Source organism: Taudactylus pleione, unplaced genomic scaffold (assembly GCF_031769625.1).
Source record: "Taudactylus pleione unplaced genomic scaffold, aTauple2 ptg002148l, whole genome shotgun sequence".
NCBI lineage: Eukaryota > Metazoa > Chordata > Amphibia > Anura > Myobatrachidae > Taudactylus > Taudactylus pleione.
Window position 1 is genome coordinate 458693 of NW_028286542.1, and position 20087 is coordinate 478779.

The window sequence follows — 20087 nt, forward strand, 5'->3', positions numbered from 1 at the left end:
TCGTTTCTCCACACATGCTCTATACTCTAGTGACAGCTGTATCACTAATATGATCACTGCTCTGCTCCCTTGTGTCATACATTACTATGTCCTACACCTAATCCTTCCTCCACACATGCTCTATACACTTGTGACAGCTACATCACTATTATCACTGCTCTGCTCCCTTGTGTCATACATTACTGTGTCATACATCTAATCCTTCCTCCACACTTGCTCTATACACTAGTGACACCTACATCACTAATATCATCACTGCTCTGCTCCCTTGTGTCATACATTACTGTGTCATACACCTAATCCTTCCCCCACACATGCTCTATACACTAGTGACAGCTGCATCACTAATATCATCACTGCTCTGCTCCCTTGTGTCATACATTTCGGTGTCCTACACCTAATCCTTCCTCCACACATGCTCTATACACTAGTGACAGCTACATCACTAATATCATCACTGCTCTGCTCCCTTGTGTCATACATTACTGTGTCCTACACCTAATCCTTCCCCCACACATGCTCTATACACTAGTGACATCTGTATCACTAATATCATCACTGCTCTGCTCCCTTGTGTCATATATTACTGTGTCCTACACCTAATCCTTCCTCCACACATGCTCTATACACTAGTGACAGCTACATCACTAATATCATCACTGCTCTGCTCCCTTGTGTCATATATTACTGTGTCATACACCTAATCCTTCCCCCACACATGCTCTATACACTAGTCACATCTACATTACTATCATCACTGCTCTGCTCCCTTGTGTCATACATTACTGTGTCCTACTCCTAATCCTTACCCCACACATGCTCTATACACTAGTGACAGCTACATCACTAATATCATCACTGCTCTGCTCTACTGTGTCATACATTACTGTGTCCTACACCTAATCCTTCCTCCACAAATGCTCTATACACTAGTGATAGCTGTATCACTAATATCATCACTGCTCTGCTCCCTTGTGTCATACATTACTGTGTCCTAGAACTAATCCTTCCTCCACACATGTTCTATACACTAGTGACAGCTACATCACTAATATCATCACTGCTCTGCTCCCTTGTGTCATACATTACTGTGTCCTACACCTAATCCTTCCTCCACACATGCTCTATACACTAGTGACAGCTCCATCACTAATATCATCACTGCTCTGCTCCCTTGTGTCATACATTACTGTGTCCTACACCTAATCCTTTCTCCACACATACTCTATACACTAGTGACAGCTACATCACTAATATCATCACTGCTCTGCTCCCTTGTGTCATACATTACTGTTTCCTACACCTAATCCTTCCTCCACACATGCTCTATACACTAGTGACAGCTCCATCACTAATATCATCACTGCTATGCTCCCTTGTGTCATACATTACTGTGTCCTACACCTAATCCTTCCTCCACACATGCTCTATACACTAGTGACATTTACATCACTAATATCATCACTGCTCTGCTCCCATGTGTCATACATTACTATGTCCTACACCTAATCCTTCCTCCACACATGCTCTATACACTAGTGACAGCTGCATCACTAATATCATCACTGATCTGCTCCCTTGTGTCATACATTACTGTGTCCTACACCTAATCCTTCCTCCACACATGCTCTATACACTTGAGACAGCTACATCACTATTATCACTGCTCTGCTCCCTTGTGTCATACATTACTGTGTCCTACACCTAATCCTTCCCCCACGCATGCTCTATACACTAGTGACATCTACATCACTATCATCACTGCTCTGCTCCCTTGTGTCATACATTACTGTGTCCTACACCTAATCCTTCCTCCACACATGCTCTATACACTAGTGACAGCTACATCACTAATATCATCACTGCTCTGCTCCCTTGAGTCATACATTACTGTGTCCTACACCTAATCCTTCCTGCACACATGCTCTATACACTAGTGACAGCTACATCACTAATATCACTGCTCTGCTCCCTTGTGTCATACATTACTGTGTCCTACACCTAATCCTTCCTCCACACATACTCTATACAGTAGTGACAGCTACATCACTAATATCATCACTGTTCTGCTCCCTTGTGTCATACATTACTGTGTCCTACAAATAATCCTTCCTCCACACAAGCTCTATACACTAGTGACATCTACATCACTATCATCACTGCTCTGCTCCCTTGTGTCATACATTACTGTGTCATACATCTAATCCTTCCTCCACACATGCTCTATACACTAGTGACAGCTACATCACTAATATCATCACTGCTCTGCTCCCTTGTGTCATACATTACTGTGTCATACACCTAATCCTTCCTCCACACATGCTCTATAGAATAGTGACATCTACATCACTAATATCATCACTGCTCTGCTCCCTATTGTCATACATTACTGTGTCATACACCTAATCCTTCCCCCACACATGCTCTATACACTAGTGACATCTGTATCACTAATATAATCACTGCTCTGCTCCCTTGTGTCATATATTACTGTGTCCTACACCTAATCCTTCCCCCACACATGCTCTATACACTAGTGACAGCTGTATCACTAATATCATCACTGCTCTGCTCCCTTGTGTCATACATTACTGTGTCCTACACCTAATCCTTCCTCCACACATGCTCTATACACTAGTGACAGCTCCATCACTAATATCATCACTGCTCTGCTCCCTTGTGTCATACATTACTGTGTCCTACACCTAATCCTTTCTCCACACATACTCTATACACTAGTGACAGCTACATCACTAATATCATCACTGCTCTGCTCCCTTGTGTCATACATTACTGTTTCCTACACCTAATCCTTCCTCCACACATGCTCTATACACTAGTGACAGCTCCATCACTAATATAATCACTGCTCTGCTCCCTTGTGTCATGCATTACTGTGTCCTACACCTAATCCTTTCTCCACACATACTCTATACACTAGTGACAGCTACATCACTAATATCATCACTGCTCTGCTCCTTTGTGTCATACATTACTGTTTCCTACACCTAATCCTTCCTCCACACATGCTCTATACACTAGTGACAGCTCCGTCACTAATATAATCACTGCTCTGCTCCCTTGTGTCATGCATTACTGTGTCATACACCTAATCCTTCCTCCACACATGCTCTATACACTTGTGACATCTACATCACTATCATCACTGCTCTGCTCCCTTGTGTCATACATTACTGTGTCCTACACCTAATCCTTCCTGCACACATGCTCTATACACTAATGACAGATACATCACTAATATCACTGCTCTGCTCCCTTGTGTCATACATTACTGTGTCCTACACCTAATCCTTCCTCCACACATACTCTATACACTAGTGACAGCTACATCACTAATATCACCACTGCTCTGCTCCCTTGTGTCATACATTACTGTGTCCTACACCTAATCTTTCCCCCACACATGCTCTATACACTAGTGACATCTACATCACTATCATCACTGCTCTGCTCCCTTGTGTCATACATTACTGTTTCCTACACCTAATCCTTCCTCCACACATACTCTATACACTAGTGACAGCTACATCACTAATATCTTCACTGCTCTGCTCCCTTGTGTCATACATTACTGTGTCCTACACCTAATCCTTCCTCCACACATGCTCTATACACTAGTGACAGCTACATCACTAATATCATCACTGCTATGCTCCCTTGTGTCATAAATTACTGTGTCATACACCTAATCCTTCCTCCACACATGCTCTATACACTAGTGACAGCTACATCACTAATATCATCACTGCTCTGCTCCCTTGTGTCATACATTACTGTGTCCTACACCTAATCCTTCCCCCACACATGCTCTATACACTAGTGACAGCTACATCACTAATATCATCACTGCTCTGCTCCCTTGTGTCATATATTACTGTGTCCTACACCTAATCCTTCCTCCACACATGCTCTATACACTAGTGACAGCTACATCACTAATATCATCACTGCTCTGCTCCCTTGTGTCATACATTACTGTGTCCTACACCTAATCCTTCCTCCACACATGTTCTATACACTAGTGACAGCTACATCACTAATATCATCACTGCTCTGCTCCCTTGTGTCATACATTACTGTGTCCTACACCTAATCCTTCCTCCACACATGCTCTATACACTAGTGACATCTACATCACTATCATCACTGCTCTGCTCCCTTGTGTCATACATTACTGTGTCCTACACCTAATCCTTCCTCCACACATGCTCTATTCACTAGTGACAGCTACATCACTAATATCATCACTGCTCTGCTCCCTTGTGTCATACATTACTGTGTGCTACACCTAATCCTTCCTCCACACATGCTCTATATACTAGTGACAGCTACATCACTAATATCATCACTGCTCTGCTCCCTTGTGTCATACGTTACTGTCTCCTACACCTAATCCTTCTTCCCCACATGCTCTATACACTAGTGACAGCTACATCACTAATATCATCACTGCTCTGCTCCCTTGTGTCATACATTACTGTGTCATACACCTAATCCTTCCTCCACACATGCTCTATATACTAGTGACAGCTGTATAACTAATATCATCACTTCTCTGCTCCCTTGTGTCATACATTACTGTGTCCTACACCTAATCCTTCCTCCACACATGTTCTATACACTAGTGACAGCTACATCACTAATATCATCACTGCTCTGCTCCCTTGTGTCATACATTACTGTGTCATACACCTAATCCTTCCTCCACACATGCTCTATACACTAGTGACATCTACATCACTAATATCATCACTGCTCTGCTCCCTTGTGTCATATTACTGTGTCCTACACCTAATCCTTCCTCCACACATGCTCTATACACTAGTGACATCTACATCACTAATATCATCACTGCTCTGCTCTATTGTGTCATACATTACTGTGTCCCACACCTAATCGTTCCTCCACACATGCTCTATACTCTAGTGACAGCTGTATCACTAATATGATCACTGCTCTGCTCCCTTGTGTCATACATTACTATGTCCTACACCTAATCCTTCCTCCACACATGCTCTATACACTTGTGACAGCTACATCACTATTATCACTGCTCTGCTCCCTTGTGTCATACATTACTGTGTCCTACACCTAATCCTTCCTCCCCACACATGCTCTATACACTAGTGACAGCTACATCACTAATATCATCACTGCTCTGCTCCCTTGTGTCATACATTACTATGTCCTACACCTAAACCTTCCTCCACACATGCTCTATACACTAGTGACATCTACATCACTAATATCACTGCTCTGCTCCCTTGTGTCATACATTACTGTGTCCTACACCTGATCCTTCCTCCACACATGCTCTATACACTAGTGACAGCTACATCACTAATATCATCACTGCTCTGCTCCCTTGTGTCATACATTACTGTGTCCTACACCTAATCCTTCCTCCACACATGCTCTATACACCAGTGACAGCTACATCACTAATATCATCACTGCTCTGCTCTATTGTGTCATACATTACTGTGTCCTACACCTAATCCTTCCTCCACACATGCTCTATACACTAGTGACAGCTACATCACTAATATCATCACTGCTCTGCTCCCTTGTGTCATACATTTCTGTTTCCTACACCTAATCCTTCCTCCACACATGCTCTATACACTAGTGACAGCTACATCACTAATATCACTGCTCTGCTCCCTTGTGTCATACATTACTGTGTCCTACACCTAATCCTTCCCCCACACATGCTCTATACACTAGTGACATCTGTATCACTAATATCATCACTGCTCTGCTCCCTTGTGTCATATATTACTGTGTCCTACACCTAATCCTTCCCCCACACATGCTCTATACACTAGTGACAGCTGTATCTCTAATATCATCACTGCTCTGCTCCCTTGTGTCATACATTACTGTGTCCTACACCTAATCCTTCCTCCACACATTCTCTATACACTAGTGAAAGCTACATCACTAATATCATCACTGCTCTGCTCCCTTGTGTCATACACTACTGTATCCTACACATAATCCTTCCTCCACACATGCTCTATACACTAGTGACAGCTACATCACTAATATCACTGCTCTGCTCCCTTGTGTCATACATTACTGTGTCCTACACCTGATCCTTCCTCCACACATGCTCTATACATTATTGACATCTACATCACTAATATCATCACTGCTCTGCTCCCTTGTGTCATACATTACTGTGTCATACACCTAATCCTTCCTCCACACATGCTCTATACACTAGTGACATCTACATCACTAATATCATCACTGCTCTGCTCCCTTGTGTCATACATTACTGTGTCCTACACCTAATCCTTCCTCCACACATGCTCTATACACTAGTGACAGCTGCATCACTAATATCATCACTGCTCTGCTCCCTTGTTTCATACATTTCTGTGTCCTACACCTAATCCTTCCTCCACACATGCTCTATACACTAGTGACAGCTACATCACTAATATCACTGCTCTGCTCCCTATTGTCATACATTACTGTGTCCTACACCTAATCCTTCCCCCACACATGCTCTATACAATTGTGACAGCTACATCACTAATATCATCACTGCTCTGCTCCCTTGTGTCATATATTACTGTGTCCTACACCTAATCCTTCCTCCACACATGCTCTATACACTAGTGACAGCTACATCACTAATATCATCACTGCTCTGCTACCTTGTGTCATATATTACTGTGTCCTACTCCTAATCCTTACCCCACACATGCTCTATACACTAGTGACAGCTACATCACTAATATCATCACTGCTCTGCTCTACTGTGTCATACATTACTGTGTCCTACACCTAATCCTTCCTCCACACATGCTCTATACACTAGTGATAGCTGTATCACTAATATCATCACTGCTCTGCTCCCTTGTGTCATACATTACTGTGTCCTACAACTAATCCTTCCTCCACACATGTTCTATACACTAGTGACAGCTACATCACTAATATCATCACTGCTCTGCTCCCTTGTGTCATACATTACTGTGTCCTACACCTAATCCTACCTCCACACATGCTCTATACACTAGTGACAGCTACATCACTAATATCATCACTGCTCTGCTCCCTTGTGTCATACATTACTGTGTGCTACACCTTATCCTTCCTCCACACATACTCTATACACTAGTGACTGCTCCATCACTAATATCATCACTGCTCTGCTCCCTTGTGTCATACATTACTGTATCATACACCTAATCCTTCCTCCACACATCCTCTATACACTAGTGACAGCTACATCACTAATATCATCACTGCTCTGCTCCCTTGTGTCATACATTACTGTGTCCTACACCTAATCCTTCCTCCACACATGTTCTATACACTAGTGACAGCTACATCACTAATATCATCACTGCTCTGCTCCCTTGTGTCATACATTACTGTGTCCTACACCTAATCCTTCCTCCACACATGCTCTATACACTAGTGACAGCTACATCACTAATATCATCACTGCTCTGCTCCCTTGTGTCATACATTACTGTGTCCTATACCTAATCCTTCCTCCACACATGCTCTATACACTAGTGACATCTACATCACTATCATCACTGCTCTGCTCCCTTGTGTCATACATTACTGTGTGCTACACCTAATCCTTCCTCCACACATGCTCTATATACTAGTGACAGCTACATCACTAATATCATCACTGCTCTGCTCCCTTGTGTCATACATTACTGTCTCCTACACCTAATCCTTCCTCCCCACATGCTCTATACACTAGTGACAGCTACATCACTAATATCATCACTGCTCTGCTCCCTTGTGTCATACATTACTGTGTCATACACCTAATCCTTCCTCCACACATGCTCTATATACTAGTGACAGCTGTATAACTAATATCATCACTTCTCTGCTCCCTTGTGTCATACATTACTGTGTCCTACACCTAATCCTTCCTCCACACATGTTCTATACACTAGTGACAGCTACATCACTAATATCATCACTGCTCTGCTCCCTTGTGTCATACATTACTGTGTCCTATACCTAATCCTTCCTCCACACATGCTCTATACACTAGTGACATCTACATCACTATCATCACTGCTCTGCTCCCTTGTGTCATATATTACTGTGTCCTACACCTAATCCTTCCTCCACACATGCTCTATACACTAGTGACATCTACATCACTAATATCATCACTGCTCTGCTCCCTATTGTCATACATTACTGTGTCATACACCTAATCCTTCCTCCACACATGCTCTATACACTAGTGACACCTACATCACTAATATCATCACTGCTCTGCTCCCTTGGGTCATATATTACTGTGTCCTACACCTAATCCTTCCTCCACACATGCTCTATACACTAGTGACACCTACATCACTAATATCATCACTGCTCTGCTCCCTTGTGTCATACATTACTGTGTCCCACACCTAATCGTTCCTCCACACATTCTCTATACTCTAGTGACAGCTGTATCACTAATATGATCACTGCTCTGCTCCCTTGTGTCATACATTACTATGTCCTACACCTAATCCTTCCTCCACACATGCTCTATACACTTGTGACAGCTACATCACTTTTATCACTGCTCTGCTCCCTTGTGTCATACATTACTGTGTCCTACACCTAATCCTTCCTCCCCACACATGCTCTATACACCAGTGACAGCTACATCACTAATATTATTATTATTATTATTATTACCAGATATTTATATAGCACACACATATTCCGCAGCGCTTTACAGAGAATATTTGGACATTCACATCAGTCCCTGCCCCAGTGGAGCTTACACTCTATATTCACTACCACATGCTCACACACACATACACACTATGGGTAATTTTGTTAGGAGCCAATTAACCTACCAGTATATTTTTGGAGTGTGGGAGGAAATCGGAGTACCCGGGGGAAACCCACGCAAGCACAGGGAGAATATACAAACTCCACACAGTTAGGGCCGTAGTGGGTATCGAACCAACGACTGCTCTGCTCCCTTGTGTCATACATTACTATGTCCTACACCTAAACCTTCCTCCACACATGCTCTATACACTAGTGACATCTACATCACTAATATCACTGCTCTGCTCCCTTGTGTCATACATTACTGTGTCCTACACCTAATCCTTCCTCCACACATGCTCTATACACTAGTGACATCTACATCACTAATATCATCACTGCTCTGCTCCCTTGTGTCACACATTACTGTGTCCTACACCTAATCCTTCCTCCACACATACTCTATACACAAGTGACAGCTACATCACTAATATCATCACTGCTCTGCTCCCTTGTGTCATACATTACTGTGTCCTACACCTAATCCTTCCTCCACACATGCTCTATACACTTGTGACATCTACATCACTATCATCACTGCTCTGCTCCCTTGTGTCATACATTACTGTGTCCTACACCTAATCCTTCCTCCACACATGCTCTATACAATAGTGACAGCTACATCACTAATATCATCACTGCTCTGCTCCCTTGAGTCATACATTACTGTGTCCTACACCTAATCCTTCCTCCACACATGCTCTATACACTAGTGACAGCTACATCACTAATATCACTGCTCTGCTCCCTTGTGTCATACATTACTGTGTCCTACACCTAATCTTTCCTCCACACATACTCTATACACTAGTGACAGCTACATCACTAATATCATCACTGCTCTGCTTCCTTGTGTCATACATTACTGTGTCCTACAAATAATCCTTCCTCAACACAAGCTCTATACACTAGTGACATCTACATCACTATCATCACTGCTCTGCTCCCTTGTGTCATACATTACTGTGTCATACATCTAATCCTTCCTCCACACATGCTCTATACACTAGTGACAGCTACATCACTAATATCATCACTGCTCTGCTCCCTTGTGTCATACATTACTGTGTCATACACCTAATCCTTCCTCCACACATGCTCTATAGAATAGTGACATCTACATCACTAATATCATCACTGCTCTGCTCCCTATTGTCATACATTACTGTGTCATACACCTAATCCTTCCCCCACACATGCTCTATACACTAGTGACATCTGTATCACTAATATAATCACTGCTCTGCTCCCTTGTGTCATATATTACTGTGTCCTACACCTAATCCTTCCCCCACACATGCTCTATACACTAGTGACAGCTGTATCACTAATATCATCACTGCTCTGCTCCCTTGTGTCATACATTACTGTGTCCTACACCTAATCCTTCCTCCACACATGCTCTATACACTAGTGACAGCTCCATCACTAATATCATCACTGCTCTGCTCCCTTGTGTCATACATTACTGTGTCCTACACCTAATCCTTTCTCCACACATACTCTATACACTAGTGACAGCTACATCACTAATATCATCACTGCTCTGCTCCCTTGTGTCATACATTACTGTTTCCTACACCTAATCCTTCCTCCACACATGTTCTATACACTAGTGACAGCTACATCACTAATATCATCACTGCTCTGCTCCCTTGTGTCATACATTACTGTGTCCTACACCTAATCCTTCCTCCACACATGCTCTATACACTAGTGACATCTACATCACTATCATCACTGCTCTGCTCCCTTGTGTCATACATTACTGTGTGCTACACCTAATCCTTCCTCCACACATGCTCTATATACTAGTGACAGCTACATCACTAATATCATCACTGCTCTGCTCCCTTGTGTCATACATTACTGTCTCCTACAACTAATCCTTCCTCCCCACATGCTCTATACACTAGTGACAGCTACATCACTAATATCATCACTGCTCTGCTCCCTTGTGTCATACATTACTGTGTCATACACCTAATCCTTCCTCCACACATGCTCTATATACTAGTGACAGCTGTATAACTAATATCATCACTTCCCTGCTCCCTTGTGTCATACATTACTGTGTCCTACACCTAATCCTTCCTCCACACATGTTCTATACACTAGTGACAGCTACATCACTAATATCATCACTGCTCTGCTCCCTTGTGTCATACATTACTGTGTCATACACCTAATCCTTCCTCCACACATGCTCTATACACTAGTGAAACCTACATCACTAATATCATCACTGCTCTGCTCCCTTGTGTCATATATTACTGTGTCCTACACCTAATCCTTCCTCCACACATGCTCTATACACTAGTGACACCTACATCACTAATATCATCACTGCTCTGCTCCCTTGTGTCATACATTACTGTGTCATACACCTAATCCTTCCTCCACACATGCTCTATACACTAGTGACAGCTACATCACTAATATCATCACTGCTCTGCTCCCTTGTGTCATATATTACTGTGTCCTACACCTAATCGTTCCTCCACACATGCTCTATACTCTAGTGACAGCTGTATCACTAATATGATCACTGCTCTGCTCCCTTGTGTCATACATTACTATGTCCTACACCTAATCCTTCCTCCACACATGCTCTATACACTTGTGACAGCTACATCACTATTATCACTGCTCTGCTCCCTTGTGTCATACATTACTGTGTCCTACACCTAATCCTTCCTCCCCACACATGCTCTATACACTAGTGACAGCTACATCACTAATATCATCACTGCTTTGCTCCCTTGTGTCATACATTACTATGTCCTACACCTAAACCTTCCTCCACACATGCTCTATACACTAGTGACATCTACATCACTAATATCACTGCTCTGCTCCCTTGTGTCATACATTACTGTGTCCTACACCTAATCCTTCCTCCACACATGCTCTATACACTAGTGACAGCTACATCACTAATATCATCACTGCTCTGCTCCCTTGTGTCATACATTACTGTGTCCTACACCTAATCCTTCCTCCACACATGCTCTATACACCAGTGACATCTACATCACTAATATCATCACTGCTCTGCTCCCTTGTGTCATACATTACTGTGTCCTACACCTAATCCTTCCCCCACACATGCTCTATACACTAGTGACAGCTACATCACTAATATCATCACTGCTCTGCTCTATTGTGTCATACATTACTGTGTCCTACACCTAAACCTTCCTCCACACATACTCTATACACTAGTGACAGCTACATCACTAATATCATCACTGCTCTGCTCCCTTGTGTCATACATTACTGTGTCCTACACCTAATCCTTCCTCCACACATGCTCTATACACTAGTGACAGCTACATCACTAATATCATCACTGCTCTGCTCCCTTGTGTCATACATTACTGTGTCATACACCTAATCCTTCCTCCACACATGCTCTATACACTAGTGACAGCTACATCACTAATATCACTGCTCTGCTCCCTTGTGTCATACATTACTGTGTCCTACACCTAATCCTTCCCCCACACATGCTCTATACACTAGTGACATCTGTATCACTAATATCATCACTGCTCTGCTCCCTTGTGTCATATATTACTGTGTCCTACACCTAATCCTTCCCCCACACATGCTCTATACACTAGTGACAGCTGTATCTCTAATATCATCACTGCTCTGCTCCCTTGTGTCATACATTACTGTGTCCTACACCTAATCCTTCCTCCACACATTCTCTATACACTAGTGACAGCTACATCACTAATATCATCACTGCTCTGCTCCCTTGTGTCATACATTACTGTATCCTACACCTAATCCTTCCTCCACACATGCTCTATACACTAGTGACAGCTACATCACTAATATCACTGCTCTGCTCCCTTGTGTCATACATTACTGTGTCCTACACCTGATCCTTCCTCCACACATGCTCTATACATTATTGACATCTACATCACTAATATCATCACTGCTCTGCTCCCTTGTGTCATACATTACTGTGTCATACACCTAATCCTTCCTCCACACATGCTCTATACACTAGTGACAGCTGCATCACTAATATCATCACTGCTCTGCTCCCTTGTGTCATACATTACTGTGTCCTACACCTAATCCTTCCTCCACACATACTCTATACACTAGTGACAGCTACATCACTAATATCATCACTGCTCTGCTCCCTTGTGTCATACATTACTGTGTCCTACACCTAATCCTTCCTCCACACATGCTCTATACACTAGTGACAGCTACATCACTAATATCATCACTGCTCTGCTCCCTTGTTTCATACATTTCTGTGTCCTACACCTAATCCTTCCTCCACACATGCTCTATACACTAGTGACAGATACATCACTAATATCATCACTGCTCTGCTCCCTTGTGTCATACATTACTGTGTCCTACACCTAATCCTTCCTCCACACATACTCTATACACTAGTGACAGCTACATCACTAATATCATCACTGCTCTGCTCCCTTGTGTCATACATTACTGTGTCCTACACCTAATCCTTCCCCCACACATGCTCTATACAATTGTGACAGCTATAACACTAATATCATCACTGCTCTGCTCCCTTGTGTCATACATTACTGTGTCCTACACCTAATCCTTCCCCCACACATGCTCTATACACTAGTGACATCTGTATCACTAATATCATCACTGCTCTGCTCCCTTGTGTCATATATTACTGTGTCCTACACCTAATCCTTCCTCCACACATGCTCTATACACTAGTGACAGCTACATCACTAATATCATCACTGCTCTGCTCCCTTGTGTCATATATTACTGTGTCCTACTCCTAATCCTTACCCCACACATGCTCTATACACTAGTGACAGCTACATCACTAATATCATCACTGCTCTGCTCTACTGTGTCATACATTACTGTGTCCTACACCTAATCCTTCCTCCACACATGCTCTATACACTAGTGATAGCTGTATCACTAATATCATCACTGCTCTGCTCCCTTGTGTCATACATTACTGTGTCCTACAACTAATCCTTCCTCCACACATGTTCTATACACTAGTGACAGCTACATCACTAATATCATCACTGCTCTGCTCCCTTGTGTCATACATTACTGTGTCCTACACCTAATCCTACCTCCACACATGCTCTATACACTAGTGACAGCTACATCACTAATATCATCACTGCTCTGCTCACTTGTGTCATACATTACTGTGGCCTACACCTAATCCTTCCCCCACACATGCTCTATACACTAGTGATATCTACATCATTATCATCACTGCTCTGCTCCCTTGTGTCATACATTACTGTTTCCTACACCTAATCCTTCCTCCACACATACTCTATACACTAGTGACAGCTACATCACTAATATCATCACTGCTCTGCTCCCTTGTGTCATACATTACTGTGTCATACACCTAATCCTTCCTCCACACATGCTCTATACACTAGTGATAGCTACATCACTAATATCATCACTGCTCTGCTCCCTTGTGTCATACATTACTGTGTCATACATCTTATCCTTCCTCCACACATGCTCTATACACTAGTGACAGCTACATCACTAATATCATCACTGCTCTGCTCCCTTGTGTCATACATTATTGTCTCCTACACCTAATCCTTCCTCCACACATGCTCTATACTCTAGTGACAGCTGTATCACTAATATGATCACTGCTCTGCTCCCTTGTGTCATACATTACTGTCTCCTACACCTAATCCTTCCTCCCCACATGCTCTATACACTAGTGACAGCTACATCACTAATATCATCACTGCTCTGCTCCCTTGTGTCATACATTACTGTGTCATACATCTTATCCTTCGTCCACACATGCTCTATACACTAGTGACAGCTACATCACTAATATCATCACTGCTCTGCTCCCTTATGTCATACATTACTGTGTCATACACCTAATCCTTCCTCCACACATGCTCTATACACTAGTGACAGCTACATCACTAATATCATCACTGCTCTGCTCCCTTATGTCATACACCTAATCCTTCCTCCACACATGCTCTATACACTAGTGACATCTACATCACTAATATCATCACTGCTCACTAATATCATCACTGCTCTACTCCCTTGTGTCATACATTACTGTGTCATACACCTAATCCTTCCTCCACACATGCTCTATACTCTAGTGACACCTACATCACAAATATCATCACTGCTCTGCTCCCTTGTGTCATACATTACTGTGTCCCACACCTAATCGTTCCTCCACACATGCTCTATACTCTAGTGACAGCTGTATCACTAATATGATCACTGCTCTGCTCCCTTGTGTCATACATTACTATGTCCTACACCTAATCCTTCCTCCACACATGCTCTATACACTTGTGACAGCTACATCACTATTATCACTGCTCTGCTCCCTTGTGTCATACATTACTGTGTCATACATCAAATCCGTCCTCCACACTTGCTCTATACACTAGTGACACCTACATCACTAATATCATCACTGCTCTGCTCCCTTGTGTCATACATTACTGTGTCATACACCTAATCCTTCCTCCACACATGCTCTATACACTAGTGACAGCTACATCACTAATATCATCACTGCTCTGCTCCCTTGTGTCATACATTACTGTGTCATACACCTAATCCTTCCTCCACACATGCTCTATACACTAGTGACATCTACATCACTATCATCACTGCTCTGCTCCCTTGTGTCATACATTACTGTGTCATATACCTAATCCTTCCTCCACACATGCTCTATACACTTGAGACAGCTACATCACTATTATCACTGCTCTGCTCCCTTGTGTCATACATTACTGTGTCCTACACCTAATCCTTCCTCCACACATGCTCTATACACTAGTGACAGCTACATCACTAATATCATCACTGCTATGCTCCCTTGTGTCATACATTACTGTGTCCTACACCTAATCCTTCCTCCACACATGCTCTATACACTAGTGACATTTACATCACTAATATCATCACTGCTCTGCTCCCTTGTGTCATACATTACTGTGTCCTACATCTAATCCTTCCTCCACACATTCTCTATTCACTAGTGATACCTACATCACTAATATCATCACTGCTCTGCTCCCTTGTGTCATACATTACTGTGTCCTACACCTAATCCTTCCTCCACACATGCTCTATACACTAGTGACAGCTACATCACTAATATCACTGCTGTGCTCCCTTGTGTCATACATTACTGTGTCATACACCTAATCCTTCCTCCACACATGCTCTATACACTAGTGACAGCTACATCACTAATATCATCACTGCTCTGCTCCCTTGTGTCATACATTACTGTGTCCTACACCTAATCCTTCCCCCACACATGCTCTATACACTAGTGACACCTACATCACTAATATCATCACTGCTCTGCTCCCTTGTGTCATACATTACTGTGTCCTACACCTAATCCTTCCCCCACACATGCTCTATACACTAGTGACAGCTACATCACTAATATCATCACTGCTATGCTCCCTTGCGTCATACATTACTGTGTCCTACACCTAATCCTTCCTCCACACATGCTCTATACACTAGTGACATCTACATCACTAATATCATCACTGCTCTGCTCCCTTGTGTCATACATTACTGTGTCCTACACCTAATCCTTCCTCCACACATGCTCTATACACTAGTGACATCTACATCACTAATATCATCACTGCTATGCTCCCTTGTGTCATACATTACTGTGTCCTACACCTAATCCTTCCCTCACACATGCTCTACACACTAGTGACAGCTACATCACTAATATCATCACTGCTCTGCTCCCTTGTGTCATACATTACTGTGTCCTACACCTAATCCTTCCTCCACACATGCTCTATACACTAGTGACAGCAACATCACTAATATCATCACTGCTCTGCTCCCTTGTGTCATACATTACTGTGTCCTACACCTAATCCTTCCCCCACACATGCTCTATACACTAGTGACACCTACATCACTAATATCATCACTGCTCTGCTCCCTTGTGTCATACATTACTGTGTCCTACACCTAATCCTTCCCCCACACACGCTCTATACACTAGTGACAGCTACATCACTAATATCACTGCTGTGCTCCCTTGTGTCATACATTACTGTGTCATACACCTAATCCTTCCTCCACACATGCTCTATACACTAGTGACAGCTACATCACTAATATCACTGCTCTGCTCTACTGTGTCATACATTAATGTGTCCTACACCTAATCCTTCCTCCACACATGCTCTATACACTAGTGACATCTACATCACTAATATCATCACTGCTCTGCTCCATTGTGTCATACATTACTGTGTCCTACACCTAATCCTTCCTCCACACATACTCTATACACTAGTGACAGCTACATCACTAATATCTTCACTGCTCTGCTCCCTTGTGTCATACATTACTGTGTCCTTCACCTAATCCTTCCTCCACACATGCTCTATATACTAGTGACAGGTACATCACTAATATCATCACTGCTCTGCTCCCTTGTTTCATACATTACTGTTTCCTACACCTAATCCTTCCTCCACACATGCTCTATACACTAATGACAGCTACATCACTAATATCATCACTGCTCTGCTCCCTTGTGTCATACATTACTGTGTCATACACCTAATCCTTCCTCCACACATGCTCTATACACTAGTGACATCTACATCACTATCATCACTGCTCTGCTCCCTTGTGTCATACATTACTGTGTCATACAACTAATCCTTCCTCCACACATGCTCTATACACTAGTGACAGCAACATCACTAATATCATCACTGCTCTGCTCCCTTGTGTCATACATTACTGTGTCATACATCTAATCCTTCCTCCACACTTGCTCTATACACTAGTGACACCTACATCACTAATATCATCACTGCTGTGCTCCCTTGTGTCATACATTACTGTGTCATACACCTAATCCTTCCTCCACACATGCTCTATACACTAGTGACACCTACATCACTAATATCATCACTGCTCTGCACCCTTGTGTCATACATTACTGTGTCCCACACCTAATCCTTCCTCCACACATGCTCTATACACTAGTGACAGCTACATCACTAATATCATCACTGCTCTGCTCCCTTGTGTCATACATTACTGTGTCCTACAACTAATCCTTCCTCCACACATGCTCTATACTCTAGTGACAGCTGTATCACTAATATGATCACTGCTCTGCTCCCTTGTGTCATACATTACTGTGTCCTACACCTAATCCTTCCTCCACACATGCTCTATACACTTGTGACAGCTACATCACTATTATCACTGCTCTGCTCTCTTGTGTCATACATTACTGTGTCCTACACCTAATCCTTCCTCCACACATGCTCTATACACTAGTGACAGCTCCATCACTAATATCATCACTGCTCTGCTCCCTTGTGTCATACATTACTGTGTCCTACACCTAATCCTTTCTCCACACATACTCTATACACTAGTGACAGCTACATCACTAATATCATCACTGCTCTGCTCCCTTGTGTCATACATTACTGTTTCCTACACCTAATCCTTCCTCCACACATGCTCTATACACTAGTGACAGCTCCATCACTAATATAATCACTGCTCTGCTCCCTTGTGTCATGCATTACTGTGTCATACACCTAATCCTTCCTCCACACATGCTCTATACACTTGTGACATCTACATCACTATCATCACTGCTCTGCTCCCTTGTGTCATACATTACTGTGTCCTACACCTAATCCTTCCTGCACACATGCTCTATACACTAGTGACAGCTACATCACTAATATCACTGCTCTGCTCCCTTGTGTCATACATTACTGTGTCCTACACCTAATCCTTCCTCCACACATACTCTATACACTAGTGACAGCTACATCACTAATATCATCACTGCTCTGCTCCCTTGTGTCATACATTACTTTGTCCTACACCTAATCTTTCCCCCACACATGCTCTATACACTAGTGACATCTACATCACTATCATCACTGCTCTGCTCCCTTGTGTCATACATTACTGTTTCCTACACCTAATCCTTCCTCCACACATACTCTATACACTAGTGACAGCTACAACCCTAATATCACTGCTCTGCTCCCTTGTGTCATACATTACTGTGTCATAAACCTAATCCTTCCTCCACACATGCTCTATACACTAGTGACATCTACATCACTATCATCACTGCTCTGCTCCCTTGTGTCATACATTACTGTTTCCTACACCTAATCCTTCCTCCACACATACTCTATACACTAGTGACAGCTGTATAACTAATATCATCACTTCTCTGCTCCCTTGTGTCATACATTACTGTGTCCTACACCTAATCCTTCCTCCACATGTTCTATACACTAGTGACAGCTACATCACTAATATCATCACTGCTCTGCTCCCTTGTGTCATACATTACTGTGTCATACACCTAATCCTTCCTCCACACATGCTCTATACACTAGTGACATCTACATCACTAATATCATCACTGCTCTGCTCCCTTGTGTCATATATTACTGTGTCCTACACCTAATCCTTCCTCCACACATGCTCTATACACTAGTGACACCTACATCACTAATATCATCAGTGCTCTGCTCCCTTGTGTCATACATTACTGTGTCCCACACCTAATCGTTCCTCCACACATGCTCTATACTCTAGTGACAGCTGTATCACTAATATGATCACTGCTCTGCTCCCTTGTGTCATACATTACTATGTCCTACACCTAATCCTTCCTCCACACATGCTCTATACACTTGTGACAGCTACATCACTATTATCACTGCTCTGCTCCCTTGTGTCATACATTACTGTGTCCTACACCTAATCCTTCCTCCCCACACATGCTCTATACACTAGTGACAGCTACATCACTAATATCATCACTGCTCTGCTCCCTTGTGTCATACATTACTGTGTCCTATACCTAATCCTTCCTCCACACATGCTCTATACACTAGTGACAGCTACATCACTAATATCATCACTGCTCTGCTCCCTTGTGTCATACATTACTATGTCCTACACCTAATCCTTCCTCCACACATACTCTATACACTAGTGACAGCTACATCACTAATATCACTGCTCTGCTCCCTTGTGTCATACATTACTGTGTCCTACACCTAATCCTTCCTCCACACATGCTCTATACACTAGTGACAGCTACATCACTAATATCATCACTGCTCTGCTCCCTTGTGTCATACATTACTGTGTCCTACACCTAATCCTTCCTCCACACA